Here is a 5,985-nt window from a genome sequence, read left to right on the forward strand (position 1 = left end):
TATGTGTTTATTTTATTCATCTGTGCATTGCTGTCCCAATTTTCACAATCAATGCCTATAAAAAAGAATAATGCCACTAGGAAATATTAATTATATAGAAAATTGCATTGTAAACACTGAAACATTTTGGTCCTCAATGCTCTACAACTTTGTACTTTATTTGGCCTTTTAACTCTTTTGGATTCGAGGGTCACTGATGAGTCTTTTGTAGATGAAACGCACGTCTGACTTAAATACAAAATTTAATCCTGGTATCTATGATGAGTTTATTCTGAAGCATACATTTCTTGTTGGATCGTTATGAAATTTGTATTGAAGTTTCATATCAGCAATGTCCAAGATAATCTTAAAAACAGTGCTGATATATTATTTTAGTTATGTCTCTTAGAAATGGTAATTCTATATAAAATTGCATTTTAAGTGTTCCCATGGGCACAATTCGTACTTGCATTTTTGGAAACTAATATCAATCAAAGGTTTATATTAGGAATTTCTAAGACAAGTTCGAAAATCACTATTTTAATAGAGCTTATGCTCATGGAAATAAAATTAGATAGACATTTCGATTGTAAGCACTCTCTTTAACTACATTATTTGTAGGATTCTTATAAAATTTATATTAAAGGACTTTTTCAGAAAGAGCTTGAAATAATTATCTATGATAAGTTATTGCTCTTGGACTGATAGAATATATGCAATGCAGAGTACATTGAAGCTCCATTGATTTCTGCCCAATGAAACAGACAGTTTAATTGTGTCCTGTTATAGGGGCCAAAGATACCAGAGGGACAGTCAAACTCATAGATAAAAACTAAACTGACAATGCCAGGGCTAAAAAATTAAAAAAGACAGACAATAATACTACAGAATACACAACTTAGAAAACTAAAGACTAAGCAACAGGAACCCCACCAAAAACTGGGGGTGATCTCAGGTGCTCTGGAAGGGTAAGCAGATCCTGCTCCACATGTAGCACCAGTTGTGTTGCTTATGTTATAACAAATCCGGTGAAGTCCAACTCGGTAGGTCACATTCGTGAAAAGGAAAGGGGGTTACGTTTTGCCCCTGGAGGGTGTATAAATGATAAGTTTGCTAAGGAGAAGACCAAATCTACAGATTTACTACCTACCATGACATAAAGTTCAAGCTTGAATTGCACAGTTGCCACTTTCGCCAAATCCAGACCTGATTTAAAACTCCTTGAATTTTCTCAGAATTTTGTTCCAGATACAACCTTTAGCTTGCTTTGGATTAGGACGTTCTTACGTTGCATTATAGCACAAACATGAAATGTAGTGGAAGTTTTACGAATACTGTTGAGGCTCAGTGTTGCCACAAAACATATTGAGAGCTTTTCCCATTAAACAGTAAAAGAAAGAAAAAAAAAAGTTTCAAGATTGATATGAAGGTATGCAAAATTTCTTTCTGGACAACTTTACATGTTACATTTTCTTCAGTTCTATTTTATCACATGGAAACTTGAAAACATATGATGGTTCATTTTGAAGCTGAAGAATTTTTACCACACTAATTGGATATCGGTGTACTACAGAGTGCGTTACATTTTTATCAGTTTGCAAATCTGAAATCCTGAGATATTTGCTTGGCGAATAGGTTGTTTGGTTTCTTAAATATGGACTGAGATAAGGTAGTAGTCAATGTAGTGTAAAATTTGAGTCTAGACTGATACTACTCAAAATGTATTCTGAAACGATGTTGCATGATTGTAGGTAAATTTGTTTTTAAGATCGATAAACTTAGTCAATCGAACTTAAAATATAGATAAGAATGACCAACTGAAGGCTGATTTATTAGTCGGGTACATCATTACCTCGTGTTACATGATTATAAGTAACTATATATATAAGTATCTGAGATCTATGATGTAACAACCTAGCATGCAAGTACTCTTCATCAAGCAGCAAGGATTTGGAATTAATTTCTCTCTTATTATCATATGAGTAAGAGAATAACCATATTTGGTATGCACACACCTTGCAAGGTCCTTATGCCTTCTGACAGTTTTTACTTGACCTAGACCTTATTTCATGGATCAGCAAACAAGGTTAAGTTTTCGTGATCAAGTCTGTATCTCAGATACAATAAGCAATAGTTCTATCATTTTTGGTGTATGGAATGATTGTAAGGCGTACATGTCCAACTGGCAGATGTCATCTGACATTGACCTGATTTTCATGGTTCAGTGGTTATAGTTTAGTTTTTGTCTGTTTTTCTAATACTGTTTGCAATATGTCTACTATATTTGGTGTATGCAATGATTGTTAGGTGTACATGTCTATCCGGGAGGTGTCATCTGACCTTGACCTCATTTTCATGGTTCAGTGGTTAAAGTTAAGCTTTTTTGTGTTTGGTCTGTTGATCTAATACGGTATGGAATAGGTCAACTTATACTATTTCGTGTTTACAAATATCTAAGGATGTACATTTCAGTCTGGCATATTTTATTTGACATTGACCTTATTTTACAGTTCATTACTCATGTTTTTTTTGTTGATCTGTTTTTCTAATACTTATAGCAATAGGCCATGCAACTATATTTGGTGTATGAAATGACTGTAAGGTGCTTATGTCTGTCTGACAATTATCATCTGAACATGACCTCAGTGCAAAAGGTCGACTATATTTAAAGTATGTAAGGTGTACATGTATGTCTTGCAGGGTTCATATCTGACCTTGGCCTCATATTTATAGTTCATTGATCAAAATTAAGTTTTCCTGGTTAGGTTTGTTTCTTCGATATGAAATAGGTCAACTATTATATTTAAATATCTAAAGCATATTTAGTGTATGGAATGAATGTAAGGTGAACATGTATTTCCTGTTTGGTTTATCTGACCTCAGTTTCTTGGATCACGTTAAATTGATATTATAGTTTATGTAAATGGTTAGTATTAAAAGAAGGCGAGACATTTCAGCGTGTGCACTTGTAACGTGTACACAGGGTAAGCGTGTCTGTTTCTATTTTAGAATGCGTTCGTTACCAGTTTGATACTGGATCCAAATTGTTCTATTTACAAAATATATAACAAGTAAACTTTATTCATATATTAACGTCAATAAACCAAAATATGTACAACTGCTCTTAGCAATCTCATAAAGTATCTACAATTATTCTACTTCAATATATACAACTGGTACAAATTAGTACTATTACAAATTTGTCCTTGGTCAGGAACAAACTTGTTCCCTGGCACAATTATGTACCTTGCAAGTTAGTCACACAGACTCACACTTGTCCTTGTTCTCTTGGAACTATTTTGCACCTTACAAATCGGTCACACTGATCCATACTTGTCCTACACATGTTGGTACCCTTCGAGCTACGACTTGTCTTAATGGTACATTGTGGTACCCTACAAGTTGGTCACACAGATCCATACTTGTCCTGTACGGTTAACTTCAAACTACAGTGTAACAAGTCTAAAGAACAGGATTCCAACCTTGTTCTTTGTTACATTCCAATCATGAATGCAGTTCTATATTAGAGAATATTAACATGCACTAACCTGTTCTTTATTACACTTAGTAATAGATTTATATAAGAGACAACTATCTCAAATATCTTTTCTCTAATCATCACCTACCGTACATATCATGGTCATCGTCTTCGTAGCATCAGCCGAATGACAAAGAGCTATGATTTGCTCCTCCCTATATACCCCGATGGAAACTTTACCATTCTTAAAGGAGGGGTGTTCTACCAAAGTGCCTTCTTACCAGTATCTGAGTTTCATTAGGAACACCCCTTTACATTTGACCTGACCCAAATTTTACCCGCGAAACATCTTACTCTTTTCTATGTTTATTAAAGTATTATACAAATATATAAAGTAAGGCTTCTGCCGAACTGTAACTTATGTAAACAATCTACCCGAAGATACAAAATGATCACACACTCTTGTATTTTATATTCATAATAGCTTGCTTCAAAACTTTCAATTGAAAGGTGCAGGTCTGAAGTGTTGGAAAGATTAATAAGTATTGCAATTTTCATCGTTATCAAATGTAATATCAGTATTTAGTACAAATATAATCTTAAATCTATCCTATTTCTATCTTATTTTTGATAGATAGTTTTATTCATTCAAATGTGACTTCCTTTTTTGTGTGTTGTTTTACAAATTCAAATGTGACGTCATTTCTTTTGTTCTTTTTTACAATTTCAAATTTGACGTCACTTTGCGTTATGCCTTGACTAATCCGGGTGTGTCTATTTTTTGTGTTGGATATTGTCGGTTTATGCAATGTATCCGGTTGTTTTCTGTAACAAGTTAATACTTCAGTTTTATCATGTATATCTTTTATATAGTCATTTTATAAAATTTACTGTTTGCAAAAGTATAAATTATTCTAAATAATAGGAATGTGCTTGTCCCAAACAGAAAACCCTGGCCGTTTTTGGCACAACTTTTTGAACTTTTGGTCCTCGATGCTGTTCAACTTTGTACTTGTTTAGGATTTAAACTTTTGTATCTGGGCGTCACTAGTGGGCTTCGTGTACGAAACGCACTTCTGGCGTATGAAATTTTAAACCTGGTGCCTTTTGTTAGCTATTTTTCGTGTGTTTCTTTGTCAAATATGTTCTCCTATTTATTTGTATTGTAGTCCTGTAATGTTGTGTTGTCATTTTAATGTTTATTTATCATGGCCATTAAAGCGGGAGGTTTGGCATGCCACAGTTCAACCCACCAGTTTTTTCTTTAGAAAATGTCCTGTACCAAGTCAGGAATTTTTATCATTGTTATATTATAGTTCGTTTCTGTGTGTGTTACATTTTAACGTTGTGTTTCTTTTGTGTCGTTTGTTTGCTCTTATATTTGAGTGTGCATTCACATTATTATAAGACGTGTCAGTGTACTTTTCTACCCCAAATTCATGTATTTAGTTATGTTATATTTGTTATTCTCATCGAATTTTGTCTAATGCTTAGTTCGTTTCTGTGTGTGTTACATTTTTAATTAATGTTGTGTCGTCATTCTCCTCTCATATTTAATGCGTTTCCCTTGGTTTTGGTTTGTGACCCGGATTTGTTTTTTTTTTCTATCGATTTATGAGTTTTTAACATTGGTATACTACTGTTGCCTTTATTGAGTCAATCGTTCAAGCATTATATGCTGGTCTTTATACTTGTTCAGTAGGACAAATCAAGCATTCAAACAGAATTTTAATATTTTCCAAAATGGGACAAATTTTAAACAACTGACCTACAAATGGGGTTGTTTAGAATTATATACAAATGACAAACATGTTATCCAGATGTAATAATAATACAAAATATCATGAAGAAATTAAAAAGTTGCAGAGAAAAACCTTCGTTTGTAAAAAGAATGTTCGCAATCCCAGTACACAGCAACATGTCCTAAGCTAAAGAAGACGTGTAAACAAAATATTGAAATAAATCATCATTATAGTTATGAAAAAAGGTTTGCCAGCTCTTTTAGATCAATATCACAACAACATCAATCTAAACTACTTCCATTTAAAATTTTACTCTTAATGGGGAACCATCTAAATAAGGATTAATTAACTTGCAGTTTCAAATGTACATAACCGTTTCTAATGAATTCTTCCAACTCTTCTAATATTTATCTCGCCTGCTATACTTAGAATAATTTTCACAACAGCGGGGACAACTGCAATACTTTAAATGTTGGTAATACTACTGAATCGTTTAACTTTAATTTGTTTGTCAGAGTCTGTCAGAGGCCTTATGGGGATTGCAATAGAATAAAAGAGTAAAGTACATACACGTGCACGAGAAAAAACAAAAGAACGTTTATGTATTCAATTCTGCATTTAAATCAACACAGTCACAAGGTTTAGTCATCTGCAAGTTATTCGTTTTATTTCATTTAGGCGTTTAAAACCTTTGGCGACCACACAGTTTAAATGTCTATAACACGTACGATACGATAAGTGGTCGTTACAGACGAACATTTACCCAATCTGAAAAAAATACACTTT

Source organism: Mytilus galloprovincialis, chromosome 3 (assembly GCF_965363235.1).
Source record: "Mytilus galloprovincialis chromosome 3, xbMytGall1.hap1.1, whole genome shotgun sequence".
NCBI classification, from domain to species: Eukaryota; Metazoa; Mollusca; class Bivalvia; order Mytilida; family Mytilidae; genus Mytilus; species Mytilus galloprovincialis.